This window comes from Panulirus ornatus, chromosome 38 (genome assembly GCF_036320965.1).
Source record: "Panulirus ornatus isolate Po-2019 chromosome 38, ASM3632096v1, whole genome shotgun sequence".
NCBI classification, from domain to species: domain Eukaryota; kingdom Metazoa; phylum Arthropoda; class Malacostraca; order Decapoda; family Palinuridae; genus Panulirus; species Panulirus ornatus.
In genome coordinates, this window is record NC_092261.1 from 20,491,979 (window position 1) to 20,508,633 (window position 16,655).

The window sequence follows — 16,655 nt, forward strand, 5'->3', positions numbered from 1 at the left end:
ACCTTCCACAGAGCATCTCTATCAACTCTGTCATATGCCTTCTACAGATCTATAAATGCTACAAAGAAATCCATCTGCTTTTCTAAGTATTTCTCACATACAATCGTCAAAGCAAACACCTGATCCACACATCCTCTACCACTTCTGAAACCACACTGCTCTTCCCCAATCTGATGCTCTGTACATGCCTTCACCCTCTCAATCAATACCCTCCCTTATAATTTCCCAGGAATATTCAACAAACTTATACTTCTGTAACTTGAGCACTCACTCTTAACCCCGTTGCCTTTGTACAATAGCACTATGCAAGCATTCCGCCAGTCCTTAGGCACATCACAATGAGTCATACATACATTGGATAACCTTACTAATCAGTCAACAATACAGTTTCTCCCTTTGTTAATAAATTTCGTTGCAATACCATCCAAACCCGCTGCCTTACCGGCTTTCATCTTCCACAAAGCTTTTACTACCTCTTCTCTGTTTATCAAATCATTTCCCTAACCCTCTCACTTTGCACACCACCTCGACCAAAACACCCTATATTTGCCACTCCATCATCACACACATTCAACAAACCCTCAAAATACTCACTCCATCTCCTTTTCACATCACCATTACTTGTTATCACCTCCCCATTAGCCCCATTCACTGATGTTCCCCTTTGTTTCCTTGTCTTATGCACTTTATTTACCTCCTTGCAAAAATCTTTTTTTTATTTTTTATTTTGCTTTGTCGCTGTCTCCGGCATTTGCGAGGTAGTGCAAGGAAACAGACGAAAGAAATGGCCCAACCCACCCCCATACACATGTATATACACACACGTCCACACATGCAAATATACATACCTATACATCTCAATGTACACATATATATACACACACAGACACATACATATATACCCATGCACACAATTCACACTGTCTGCCTTTATTCATTCCCATCGCCACCTCGCCACACATGGAATACCATCCCCCTCCCCCCTCATGTGTGCGAGGTAGCGCTAGGAAAAGACAACAAAGGCCCCGTTCGTTCACACTCAGTCTCTACCTGTCATGCAATAATGCCCGAAACCACAGATCCCTTTCCACATCCAGGCCCCACACAACTTTCCATGGTTTACCCCAGACGCTTCACATGCCCTGATTCAATCCACTGACAGTACGTCAACCCCGGTATACCACATCGATCCAATTCACTCTATTCCTTGCCTGCCTTTCACCCTCCTCTTTTTTATTCTCCCTAAAATTTAATGACACTCTCTCACCCCAACTCTCATTTGCTCTCTTTTTCACCTCTTTCACTTTTCTCTTGACCTCCTGCCTCTTTCTTTTATACATTTCCCAGTCATTTGCATTATTTTCCTGCAAAAATCATCCAACCGCCTCTCTTCTCTCTTTCAAATAATCTTACTTCTTCATTCCACCACTCACTACCCTTTCTGATCTGCCCACCTCCCACATTTCTCATGCCAGAAGCATCTTTAGTGCATCGCATTCCTCCCCCACTCCCCTTATGCCCTTTGTTCTCACCTTTTTCCATTCTGTATTCAGTTTCTCCTGGTACTTCCTCACACAAGTCTCCTTCTCAAGCTCACTTACTCTCACCACTCTCTCCACCCCACCATTCTCTCTTCTTTTCTGAAAACCTCTACATATCTTCACCTTTCCCTCCAGAAGATAATGATTAGACATCCCTCCAGTTGTATATGTCTGTGTATGTGTATATATATATATATATATATATATATATATATATATATATATATATATATATATATATATATATATATATATTTTTTTTTTTTTTTTTGTCGCTGTCTCCCGCGTTTGCGAGGTAGCGCAAGGAAACAGACGAAAGAAATGGCCCAACCCACCCCCATACACATGTATATACATACATCCACACACGCAAAATATACATACCTACACAGCTTTCCATGGTTTACCCCAGACGCTTCACATGCCCTGATTCAATCCACTGACAGCACGTCAACCCCGGTATACCACATCGCTCCAATTCACTCTATTCCTTGCCCTCCTTTCACCCTCCTGCATGTTCAGGCCCCGATCACACAAAATCTTTTTCACTCCATCTTTCCACCTCCAATTTGGTCTCCCTCTTCTCGTTCCCTCCACCTCCGACACATATATCCTCTTGGTCAATCTTTCCTCACTCATTCTCTCCATGTGCCCAAACCATTTCAAAACACCCTCTTCTGCTCTCTCAACCACGCTCTTTTTATTTCCACACATCTCTCTTAGCCTAACCTTACTTACTCGATCAAACCACCTCACACCACACATTGTCCTCAAACATCTCATTTCCAGCACATCCATCCTCCTGCGCACAACTCCATCCATAGCCCACGCCTTGCAACCATACAACATTGTTGGAACCACTATTCCTTCAAACATACCCATTTTTGCTTTCCGAGATAATGTTCTCGACTTGCACACATTCTTCAAGGCTCCCAGAATTTTCGCCCCCTCCCCCCCCCTATGATCCACTTCCGCTTCCATGGTTCCATCCGCTGCCAGATCCATTCCAAGATATCTAAAACACTTCACTTCCTCCAGTTTTTCTCCATTCAAACTCACCTCCCAATTGACTTGACCCTCAACCCTACTGTACCTAATAACCTTGCTCTTATTCACATTTACTCTTAACTTTCTTCTTTCACACACTTTACCAAACTCAGTCACCAGCTTCTGCAGTTTCTCACATGAATCAGCCACCAGCGCTGTATCATCAGCGAACAACAACTGACTCACTTCCCAAGCTCTCTCATCCCCAACAGACTTCATACTTGCCCCTCTTTCCAAAACTCTTGCATTTTCCTCCCTAACAACCCCATCCATAAACAAATTAAACAACCATGGAGACATCACACACCCCTGCCGCAAACCTACATTCACTGAGAACCAATCACTTTCCTCTCTTCCTACATATATATATATATATATATATATATATATATATATATATATATATATATATATATATATATATATATATGGGAGGGTATTGATTGAGAGGGTGAAGGCATGTACAGAGCATCAGATTGGGGAAGAGCAGTGTGGTTTCAGAAGTGGTAGAGGATGTGTGGATCAGGTGTTTGCTTTGAAGAATGTATGTGAGAAATACTTAGAAAAGCAAATGGATTTGTATGTAGCATTTATGGATCTGGAGAAGGCATATGATAGAGTTGATAGAGATGCTCTGTGGAAGGTATTAAGAATATATGGTGTGGGAGGCAAGTTGTTAGAAGCAGTGAAAAGTTTTTATCGAGGATGTAAGGCATGTGTATGTGTAGGAAGAGAGGAAAGTGATTGGATCTCTGTGAATGTAGGTTTGCGGCAGGGGTGTGTGATGTCTCCATGGTTGTTTAATTTGTTTATGGATGGGGTTGTTAGGGAGGTGAATGCAAGAGTTTTGGAAAGAGGGGCAAGTATGAAGTCTGTTGGGGATGAGAGAGCTTGGGAAGTGAGTCAGTTGTTGTTCGCTGATGATACAGCGCTGGTGGCTGATTCATGTGAGAAACTGCAGAAGCTGGTGACTGAGTTTGGTAAAGTGTGTGAAAGAAGAAAGTCAAGAGTAAATGTGAATAAGAGCAAGGTTATTAGGTACAGTAGGGTTGAGGGTCAAGTCAATTGGGAGGTGAGTTTGAATGGAGAAAAACTGGAGGAAGTGAAGTGTTTTAGATATCTGGGAGTGCATCTGGAAGCGGATGGAACCATGGAAGCGGAAGTGGATCATAGGGTGGGGGAGGGGGCGAAAATTCTGGGAGCCTTGAAGAATGTGTGGAAGTCGAGAACATTATCTCGGAAAGCAAAAATGGGTATGTTTGAAGGAATAGTGGTTCCAACAATGTTGTATGGTTGCGAGGCGTGGACTATGGATAGAGTTGTGCGCAGGAGGATGGATGTGCTGGAAATGAGATGTTTGAGGACAATGTGTGGTGTGAGGTGGTTTGATCGAGTAAGTAACGTAAGGGTAAGAGAGATGTGTGGAAATAAAAAGAGCGTGGTTGAGAGAGCAGAAGAGGGTGTTTTGAAATGGTTTGGTCACATGGAGAGAATGAGTGAGGAAAGATTGACCAAGAGGATATATGTGTCGGAGGTGGAGGGAACGAGGAGAAGAGGGAGACCAAATTGGAGGTGGAAAGATGGAGTGAAAAAGATTTTGTGTGATCGGGGCCTGAACATGCAGGAGGGTGAAAGGAGGGCAAAGAATAGAGTGAATTGGAGCGATGTGGTATACCGGGGTTGACGTGCTGTCAGTGGATTGAATCAAGGCATGTGTATGGGGGTGGGTTGGGCCATTTCTTTCGTCTGTTTCCTTGCGTTACCTCGCAAAGGCGGGAGACAGCGACAAAGCAAAAAAAAAAAAAATATATATATATATATATATATATATATATATATATATATATATATATATTTTGCTTTGTCGCTGTCTCCCGCGTTTGCGAGGTAGCGCAAGGAAACCCACAAAAGAAATGGCCAAACCCACCCCCATACACATGTGCATACATACACGTCCATACACGCAAATATACATACCTATACATCTCATTGTGCACATATATATACACACACAGACACATACATATATACCCATGCACACAATCCACACTGTCTGCCTTTATTCATTCCCATCGCCACCTTGCCACACATGGAATACCATCCCCCTCCCCCCTCATGTGTGCGAGGTAGCGCTAGGAAAAGACAAGAAAGGCCCCATTCGTTCACACTCAGTCTCTAGCTGTCATGCAATAATGCCCGAAACCACAGATCCCTTTCCACATCCAGGCCCCACACAACTTTCCATGGTTTACCCCAGACGCTTCACATGCCCTGATTCAATCCACTGACAGCACGTCAACCCCGGTATACCACATCGATCCAATTCACTCTATTCACCCTCCTGCATGTTCAGGCCCCGATCACTCAAAATCTTTTTCACTCCATCTTTGCACCTCCAATTTGGTCTCCCACTTCTCCTCATTCCCTCCACCTCCGACACATATATGCTCTTGGTCAATCTTTCCTCACTCATCCTCTCCATGTTCCCAAACCACTTCAAAACACCCTCTTCTGCTCTCTCAACCACGCTCTTTTTATTTCCACACATCTCTCTTACCCTTACGTTACTCACTCGATCAAACCACCTCACACCACACATTGTCCTCAAGCATCTCATTTCCAGCACATCCATCCTCCTGCGCACAACTCTATCCATAGCCTACGCCTCGCAACCATACAACATTGTTGGAACCACTATTCCTTCAAACATACCCATTTTTGCTTTCCGAGATAATGTTCTCGACTTCCACACATTCTTCAAGGCCCCCAGGATTTTCACCCCCTCCCCCACCCTATGATCCACCTCCGCTTCCATGGTTCCATCCGCTGCCAGATCCACTCCCAGATATCTAAAACACTTCACTTCCTCCAGTTTTTCTCCATTCAAACTCACCTCCCAATTGACTTGACCCTCAACCCTACTGTACCTAATAACCTTGCTCTTATTCACATTTACTCTTAACTTTCTTCTTCCACACACTTTTCCAAACTCAGTCACCAGCTTCTGCAGTTTCTCACTTGAAACAGCCACCAGCGCTGTATCATCAGCGAACAACAACTGACTCACTTCCCAAGCTCTCTCATCCACAACAGACTTCATACTTGCCCCTCTTTCCAAAACTCTTGCATTTACCTCCCTAACAACCCCATCCATAAACAAATTAAACAACCATGGAGACATCACACACCCCTGCCGCAAACCTACATTCACTGAGAACCAATCACTTTCCTCTCTTCCTACATGTACACATGCCTTACATCCTCGATAAAAACTTTTCACTGCTTCTAACAACTTTCCTCCCACACCATATATTCTTAATACCTTCCACAGAGCATCTCTATCAACTCTATCATATGCCTTCTCCAGATCCATAAATGCTACATACAAATCCATTTGCTTTTCTAAGTATTTCTCACATACATTCTTCAAAGCAAACACCTGATCCACACATCCACTACCACTTCTGAAACCACACTGCTCTTCCCCAATCTGATGCTCTGTACATGCCTTCACCCTCTCAATCAGTACCCTCCCATATAATTTACCAGGAATACTCAACAAACTTATACCTCTGTAATTTGAGCACTCACTCTTATCCCCTTTGCCTTTGTACAATGGCACTATGCACGCATTCCGCCAATCCTCAGGCACCTCACCATGAGTCATACATACATTGAATAACCTTACCAACCAGTCAACAATACAGTCACCCCCTTTTTTAATAAATTCCACTGCAATACCATCCAAACCCGCTGCCTTGCCGGCTTTCATCTTCTGCAAAGCTTTCACTACCTCTTCTCTGTTTACCAAATCATTTTCCCTAACCCTCGCACTTTGCACACCACCTCGACCAAAACACCCTATATCTGCCACTCTATCATCAAACACATTCAACAAACCTTCAAAATACTCACTCCATCTCCTTCTCACATCACCACTACTTGTTATCACCTCCCCACTTGCGCCCTTCATCGAAGTTCCCATTTGCTCCCTTGTCTTACGCACTTTATTTACCTCCTTCCAGAACATCTTTTTATTCTCCCTAAAATTTAATGATACTCTCTCACCCCAACTCTCATTTGCCCTTTTTTTCACCTCTTGCACCTTTCTCTTGACCTCCTGTCTCTTTCTTTTATACATCTCCGACTCAATTGCATTTTTTCCCTGCAAAAATTGTCCAAATGCCTCTCTCTTCTCTTTCACTAATACTCTTACTTCTTCATCCCACCACTCACTACCCTTTCTAATCAACCCACCTCCCACTCTTCTCATGCCACAAGCATCTTTTGCGCAATCCATCACTGATTCCCTAAATACATCCCATTCCTCCCCCACTCCCCTTACTTCCATTGTTCTCACCTTTTTCCATTCTGTACTCAGTCTCTCCTGGTACTTCCTCACACAGGTCTCCTTCTCAAGCTCACTTACTCTCACCACCCTCTTCACCCCAACATTCACTCTTCTTTTCTGAAAACCCATACAAATCTTCACCTTAGCCTCCACAAGATAATGATCAGACATCCCTCCAGTTGCACCTCTCAGCACATTAACATCCAAAAGTCTCTCTTTCGCACGCCTGTCAATTAACACGTAATCCAATAACGCTCTCTGGCCATCTCTCCTACTTACATAAGTATACTTATGTATATCTCGCTTTTTAAACCAGGTATTCCCAATCATCAGTCCTTTTTCAGCACATAAATCTACAAGCTCTTCACCATTTCCATTTACAACACTGAACACCCCATGTATACCAATTATTCCCTCAACTGCCACATTACTCACCTTTGCATTCAAATCACCTATCACTATGACCCGGTCTCGTGCATCAAAACCACTAACACACTCATTCAGCTGCTCCCAAAACAGTTGCCTCTCTTGATCTTTCTTCTCATGCCCAGGTGCATATGCACCAATAATAACCCACCTCTCTCCATCAACTTTCAGTTTTACCCATATTAATCGAGAATTTACTTTCTTACACTCTATCACATACTCCCACAACTCCTGTTTCAGGAGTATTGCTACTCCTTCCCTTGCTCTTGTCCTCTCACTAACCCCTGACTTTACTCCCCAGACATTCCCAAACCACTCTTCCCCTTTACCCTTGAGCTTCGTTTCACTCAGAGCCAAAACATCCAGGTTCCTTTCCTCAAACATACTACCTATCTCTCCTTTTTTCACTTCTTGGTTACATCCACACACATTTAGGCACCCCACTCTGAGCCTTCGAGGAGGATGAGCACTCCCCGCGTGACTCCTTCTTCTGTTTCCCATTTTAGAAAGTTAATACAAGGAGGGGAGGATTTCTGGCCCCCCGCTCCCGTCCCCTCTAGTCGCTTTCTACGACACGCGAGGAATACGTGGGAAGTATTCTTTCACCCCTATCCCCAGGGATAGAATATATATATATATATATATATATATATATATATATATATATATATATATATATATATATATATATATATATATATTTTTTTTTTCATACTATTCGCCATTTCCCGCGATAGCGAGGTAGCGTTAAGAACAGAGGACTGGGCCTTTGAGGGAATACCCTCACCTGGCCCCCTTCTCTGTTCCTTCTTTTGGAAAAAAAAAAAAAAAAAAAAAAAAATATATATAAAGTTAGTTGATGGAGAGAGATGGGTGATTATTGGTGCATATGCTCCTGGGCATGAGAAGAAAGATCATGAGAGGCAAGTGTTTTGGGAGCAGCTGAGTGAGTGTGTTAGTAGTTTTGATGCACGAGACCGGGTTATAGTGATGGGTGATTTGAATGCAAAGGTGAGTAATGTGGCAGTTGAGGGTATAATTGGTATTCAGTGTTGTAAATGGAAATGGTGAAGAGCTTGTAGATTTATGTGCTGAAAAAGGACTGGTGATTGGGAATACCTGGTTTAAAAAGCGAGATATACATAAGTATACGTATGTAAGGACAAGAGATGGCCAGAGAGCGTTATTGGATTACGTGTTAATTGACAGGCACGCGAAAGAGAGACTTTTGGATGTTAATGTGCAGAGAGGTGCAACTGGAGGGATGTCTGATCATTATCTTGTGGAAGCTAAGGTGAAGATTTGTATGGGTTTTCAGAAAAGAAGAGTGAATGTTGGGGTGAAGAGGGTGGTGAGAGTAAGTGAGCTTGGGAAGGAGACTTGTGTGAGGAAGTACCAGGAGAGACTGAGTACTGAATGGAAAAATGTGAGAACAATGGAAGTAAGGGGAGTGGGGGAGGAATGGGATGTATTTAGGGAATCAGTGATGGATTTCGCAAAAGATGCTTGTGGCATGAGAAGAGTGGGAGGTGGGTTGATTAGAAAGGGTAGTGAGTGGTGGGATGAAGAAGTAAGATTATTAGTGAAAGAGAAGAGAGAGGCATTTGGACGATTTTTGCAGGGAAAAAATGCAATTGAGTGGGAGATGTATAAAAGAAAGAGACAGGAGGTCAAGAGAAAGGTGCAAGAGGTGAAAAAGAGGGCAAATGAGAGTTGGGGTGAGAGAGTATCATTAAATTTTAGGGAGAATAAAAAGATGTTCTGGAAGGAGGTAAATAAGGTGCGTAAGACAAGGGAGCAAATGGGAACTTCAGTGAAGGGCGCAAATGGGGAGGTGATAACAAGTAGTGGTGATGTGAGAAGGAGATGGAGTGAGTATTTTGAAGGTTTGCTGAATGTATTTGATGATAGAGTGGCAGATATAGGGTGTTTTGGTCAAGGTGGTGTGGAAAGTGAGAAGGTTAGGGAAAATGATTTGGTAAACAGAGAAGAGGTAGTAAAAGCTTTGCGGAAGATGAAAGCCAGCAAGGCAGCAGGTTTGGATGGTATTGCAGTGGAATTTATTAAAAAAGGGGGTGACTGTATTATTGACTGGTTGGTAAGGTTATTTAATGTATGTATGACTCATGGTGAGGTGCCTGAGGATTGGCGGAATGCGTGCACAGTGCCATTGTACAAAGGCAAAGGGGATAAGAGTGAGTGCTCAAATTACAGAGGTATAAGTTTGTTGAGTATTCCTGGTAAATTATATGGGAGGGTATTGACTGAGAGGGTGAAGGCATGTACAGAGCATCAGATTGGGGAAGAGCAGTGTGGTTTCCGAAGTGGTAGAGGATGTGTAGATCAGGTGCTTGCTTTGAAGAATGTATGTGAGAAATACTTAGAAAAGCAAATGGATTTGTATGTAGCATTTATGGATCTGGAGAAGGCATATGATAGAGTTGATAGAGATGCTCTGTGGAAGGTATTAAGACTATATGGTGTGGGAGGCAAGTTGTTAGAAGCAGTGAAAAGGTTTTATCGAGGATGTAAGGCATGTGTACGTGTATGAAGAGAGGAAAGTGATTGGTTCTCAGTGAATGTAGGTTTGCGGCAGGGGTGTGTGATGTCTCCATGGTTGTTTAATTTGTTTATGGATGGGGTTGTTAGGGAGATAAATGCAAGAGTTTTGGAAAGAGGGGCAAGTATGAAGTCTGTTGGGGATGAGAGAGCTTGGGAAGTGAGTCAGTTGTTGTTCGCTGATGATACAGTGCTGGTGGCTGATTCATGCGAGAAACTGCAGAAGCTGGTGACTGCGTTTGGTAAAGTGTGTGAAAGAAGAAAGTTAAGATTAAATGTGAATAAGAGCAAGGTTATTAGGTACAGTAGGGTTGAGGGTCAAGTCAATTGGGAGGTAAGTTTGAATGGAGAAAAACTGTAGGAATTGAAGTGTTTTAGATATCTGGGAGTGGATCTGGCAGCGGATGGAACCATGGAAGCGGAAGTGGATCATAGGGTGGGGGAGGGGGTGAAAATCCTGGGAGCCTTGAAGAATGTGTGGAAGTCGAGAACATTATCTCGGAAAGCAAAAATGGGTATGTTTGAAGGAGTAGTGGTTCCAACAATGTTGTATGGTTGCGAGGCGTGGGCTATGGATAGAGTTGTGCGCAGGAGGATGGATGTGCTGGAAATGAGATGTTTGAGGACAATGTGTGGTGTGAGGTGGTTTGATCGAGTAAGTAACGTAAGGGTAAGAGAGATGTGTGGAAATAAAAAGAGCGTGGTTGAGAGAGCAGAAGAGGGTGTTTTGAAATGGTTTGGGCACATGGAGAGAATGAGTGAGGAAAGATTGACCAAGAGGATATATGTGTCGGAGGTAAAGGGAACGAGGAGAAGTGGGAGACAAATTGGAGGTGGAAAGATGGAGTGAAAAAGATTTTGTGTGATCGGGGCCTGAACATGCAGGAGGGTGAAAGGAGGGCAAGGAATAGAGTGAATTGGATCGATGTGGTATACCGGGGTTGACGTGCTGTCAGTGGATTTTTTTTTTTTTTTTTTTTTTTTTTTTTTCCAAAAGAAGGAACAGAGAAGGGGGCCAGGTGAGGGTATTCCCTCAAAGGCCCAGTCCTCTGTTCTTAACGCTACCTCGCTATCGCGGGAAATGGCGAATAGTATGAAAAAAAAAAAAAGAATATATATATATATATATATATATATATATATATATATATATATATATATGTACGTTGAAATGTATAGATATGTATATGTGCATGCATGGACGTGTATGTAAATATATGTGTATATGGGTGGGTTGGGCCATTCTTTTGTCTTCCTTGTGTGACAGGGACAAAGTCTAATAAGTAAATATATATAATTAATTTTGGGGATTAAAGATAAGATTTATAGTCTTTTTCCTGATGTTTTGAGAGTTTCACTATTGCTTTTTGGTTTACAAGACCAAAGTTTTCAAATATACTATCAAAACTGATGATAATCTTAAATTGTTCGTATTTGTTAGTATCTAGTGTTATAGTGCTTTGTGGATTGTGGGTGTTTTGGTCAAAATGGAAACATTTTTGAATACTTTTTAAGTTTAAGAGTTTGTTATATCGGGGGTGTTTTTTGTTTTAATATATGGCTTACTGTGTCATGGTGGCGGGTCCATTTTTTTTCTTTTTAGGAATGGTAGCATGTGAAGCGGCATTTGGGTTGTCTATTTTGGTTTCTGTAGTTTGCACTTGTGAAAATGATTATTTTGATAGATTTAATTCTTTACAGTGTTAAAACTTTTAATTGCTAGAACTGTATTAATAATATTTGTTGAGATATGATAGGTAGTTTAGTTATCTATTTATTTTATTTTTTTTAATTGTAGTTATGATATTTTGTCTATGAGCTTGGATATATGATGGGTATGGATTATTTAAGATTTGCATTCATTTTATTGAGAATTTGAGTTGTGTGTGATAATGATTTGTAGTCAAAAGGTTAAAAAGAATGAATATTTTAGGGAGGATTTCTTTTCGTTAATTTGTTTTTATTGATATGTTTGTTAATGACTTTTTCTGCTATAAATGATTTGTTTTTGATATTAGATTTAAGAAGAGTTTAATTCCGACTTTGATTTTGATTCTGGAGTGGGGCTATCAACCTGAGTGGGTCCAAGCTGAGCTATACATATTACTTTATACTTTATACCCCGGTATACCACATCGTTCCAATTCACTCTATTCCTTGCACGCCTTTCATCCTCTTGCATGTTCAGGCCCTGATTGCTCAAAATCTTTTTCACTCCTCCTTCCACCTCCAATTTGGCCTCCCACTTCTCCTCGTTCCCTCCACCTCTGACACATATATCCTCTTTGTCAATCTTTCCTTACTCATTCTTTCCATGTGACCAAACCATGTCAAAATACCCTCTTCTGCTCTCTTAACCACACTCTTTTTATTACCTCACATCTCTCTTACCCTTTCATTACTTACATGATCAAACCACCTCACACCACATATCGTTCTCAAACATCTCATTTCCAATACATCCACCCTCCTCCACACAACTCTATCTATAGCCCATGCCTTGCAACCATATGACATTGTTGCAGCCACTTTTTATAAGAAATATCAGTATGGTTGCCTTTCTGTTGTATGTTTCAGCAACCAGTTTAACTGTATGTCATACTTTTCATCCTGTATTTTATATTATTAGAGGTGAACCAATTATTAGTTTTTTATTTCAGTCAGAGATTCTTCTACAACTATAACAAGTCCTAGATTGAAATTGAGAGTAGAGGCTGCAGTAATAAGATCAGTTCTATCATGATTGTTCTTCCCAGAGAGATATATGATTTGTTTGAGATTTTCTTGGAAATTTTAGCTTTAGCAGTAAGAATATTGGGGGGGGGGGGGTGATCTTGGGATATATATTCAATTTTATAAATATGAATTATAATTTGAAGGCATAGGATAGAGTTGATAGAGATGCTCTGTGGAAGATTTCAAGAGTATATGGTGTGGGAGGCAAGTTGCTAGACGCAGTGAAAAGTTTTTATCGAAGATGTAAGGTATGTGTACAAGTAGGAAGAGAGGAAAGTGATTGGTTCCCAATGAATGTTGGTTTGCGGCTGGGGTGCATGATGTCTCCATGGTTGTTTAATATGTTTATGGATGGGTTTGTTAGGAAGGTGAATGCAAGTGTTTTGGAGAGAGGGGCAAGTATGCAGTCTGTTGTGGATGACAGGGCTTGAGAAGTGAGTCAGTTGTTGTTCGCTGATGATACAGCGTTGGTGGCTGATTCGGGTGAGAAAGTGCAGAAGCTGGTGGCTGAGTTTGGTAAAAAGTGTGAAAGAAGAAAGCTGAGAGTAAATGTGAATAAGAGCAAGGTTATTAGGTACAGTAGGGTTGAGGGACAAGTCAATAGGGAGGTAGGTTTGAATGGAGAAAAACTGGAGGAAGTGAAGTGTTTTAGATACCTGGGAGTGGATTTGGCAGTGGATGGAACCATGGAAGCAGAAGTGAGTCATGGGGGGGATGTTCTGGGAACGAAGAATGTGTGGAGGGCAAGAACATTATCTCAGAATTCAAAAATGGGTATGTTTGAGGGAATAGTGGTTCCAACAATGCTATATGGTTCTAAGGCATGGGCTATAGATAAGGTTTTGCAGAGGAGGGTGGATGTGTTGGAAATGAGATGTTTGAGGAAAATATGTGGTGTGAGGTGGTTTGATCGAGTAAGTAATGAAAGGGTAAGAGAGATGTGTGGTAATAAAAAGAGTGTGGTTGACAGTGCAGAAGAGGGTGCATTGAAATGGTTTGGTCACATGGAGAGAATGAGTGAGGAAAGATTGACAAAGAAGATATATGTATCACAGGTGGAGGGAATGAGATGTGGAAGACCAAATTGGAGGTGGAAGGATGGAGTGAAAAAGATTTTTAGTGATCGGGGTCTGAACATACAGGATGGTGAAAGGCGTGCAAGGAATAGAGTGAATTGGAATGATTTGGTATACCAGGGTCGATGTTCTGTCAGTGGACTGAACCAGGGCATGTGAAGCGTCTGGGGTAAACTATGGAAAGTTTTGTGGGGCCTGGATGTGGAAAGGGAGCTGTGGTTTTGGTGCATTATACATGATAGCTAGAGACTGAGTGTGAACTAATGTGGCCTTTGTTGTCCTTTCCTAGTGCTACCTTGCGTATGTCTGGGGGGAGGAGGGCGTCATTTCATGAGTGGCGGGGTGACGTCGGGAATGAATAAAGGCAGCAAGTATGAAGTATGTACATGTGTATATGTGTATGTCTGTGTATGTATATATATGTATACGTTGAGATGTATAGGTATGTATATATGCGTGTGTGGACGTGTATGTATATACATGAGTATGTGGGTGGGTTGGGCCATTCTTTTGTCTGTTTCCTTGCGCTGCCTCGCTAACACGGGAGACAGCGACAAAGCAAAATAGATAAATAAATAAATATGAATATATATATATATATATATATATATATATATATATATATATATATATATATATATATATATATATTTCTTTCAAACTATTTGCCATTTCCCGCATTAGCGAGGTAGCGTTAAGAACAGAGGACTGGGCCTTTGAGGGAATACCCTCACCTGGCCCAATTCTCTGTTCCTTCTTTTGGAAAATTAAAAAAAAACGAGAGGGGAGGATTTCCAGCCCCCCGCTCCCTCCCCTTTTAGTCGCCTTCTACGACACGCAGGGAATACGTGGGAAGTATTCTTTCTCCCCTATCCCCAGGGAATATATATATATATATATATATATATATATATATATATATATATATATATATATATATATATATATATATTTTTATTTTTGCTTTGTTGCTGTCTCCCGCGTTTGCGAGGTAGCGCAAAGAAACAGACGAAAGAAATGGCCAAACCCACCCCCATACACATGTATATACACACACGTCCACACACGCTAATATACATACCTATACATCTCAATGTACACATATATATACACACACAGACACATACATATATACCCATGCACACAATTTACACTGTCTGCCTTTATTCATTCCCATTGCCACCTCGCCACACATGGAATACCATCCCCCTCCCCCCTCATGTGTGCGGGGTAGCGCTAGGAAAAGACAACAAAGGCCTCATTCGTTCACACTCAGACTCTAGCTGTCATGCAATAATGCCTGAAACCACAGCTCCCTTTCCACATCCAGGCCCCACACAGCTTTCCATGGTTTACCCCAGACGCTTCACATGCCCTGATTCAATCCACTGACAGCACGTCAACCCCAGTATACCACATCGATCCAATTCACTCTATTCCTTGCCCGCCTTTCGCCCTCCTGCATGTTCAGGCCCCGATCACTCAAAATCTTTTTCACTCCATCTTTCCACCTCCAATTTGGTCTCCCACTTCTCCTCGTTCCCTCCACCTCTGACACATATATCCTCTTGGTCAATCTTTCCTCAATCATTCTCTCCACGTGCCCAAACCATTTCAAAACACCCTCTTCTGCTCTCTCAACCACGCTCTTTTTATTTCCACACATCTCTCTTACCCTTACATTACTTACTCGATCAAACCACCTCACACCACACATTGTCCTCAAACATCTCATTTCCAGCACATCCACCCTCCTGCGCACAACTCTATCCATAGCCCCCGCCTCGCAACCGAACAACATTGTTGGAACCACTATTCCTTCAAACATACCCATTTTTGCTTTCCGAGATAATGTTCTCGACTTCCACACATTCTTCAAGGCTCCCAGGATTTTCACCCCCTCCCCCACCCTATGATTCACTTCCACTTCCATGGTTCCATCCGCTGCCAGATCCACTCCCAGATATCTAAAACAATTTACTTCCTCCAGTTTTTCTCCATTCAAACTTACCTCCCAATTGACTTGACCCTCAACCCTACTGTACCTAATAACCTTGCTCTTATTCACATTTACTCTTAAGTTTCTTCTTTCACACACTTTACCAAACTCAGTCACCAGCTTCTGCAGTTTCTCACATGAATCAGCCACCAGCACTGTATCATCAGCGAACAACAACTGACTCACTTCCCAAGCTCTCTCATCCACAACAGACTTCATTCTTGCCCCTCTTTCCAAAACTCTTGCATTCACCTCCCTAACAACCCCATCCATAAACAAATTAAACAACCATGGAGACATCACACACCCCTGCCGCAAACCTACATTCACTGAGAACCAATCACTTTCCTCTCTTCCTACACGTACACATGCCTTACATCCTCGATAAAAACTCTGTATATTTTGAAATGTTTAGGTATGTATAAGTGCGTGTGTGGATGTTTATGTATATACATGTGTATGTGGATGGATTTGGCCTTTCTTCATCTGTTTCCTTGTGCTACCTTGCTAATGCAAGAGACAGCGACAAAGTATGATATAATATGAACAGGTAATTTGAAGTCAATAGATCATTTTTCCATTTCTAATTTTGTAGGTTTAATGTGATTTTTACTTCATTTATCAGGGTTTCTACCTTCTAGATTGACATTAAAAGTTGATGCTTAGTTAAAAAAAAAAAAAAAGTTTAACGGGGTTTGATTAGAGTATTTTGGTGGACAGGGAGGTCATAATGTTTTAATAAGAGGCTCTAGTTATATTGAAATAACATAGGGTAAGACTTTTAAAGTTTTTATAAAAACTGTATTTTTTTTAGTTAATGTTGCTTTAATTGTGCTTTGTTACTCGTATGATTTAAATTTTAGAATATTGTATTGAAGCTGCAAATGAGGTTTAGTTTACCTGCGTGTATAAGAATGTAT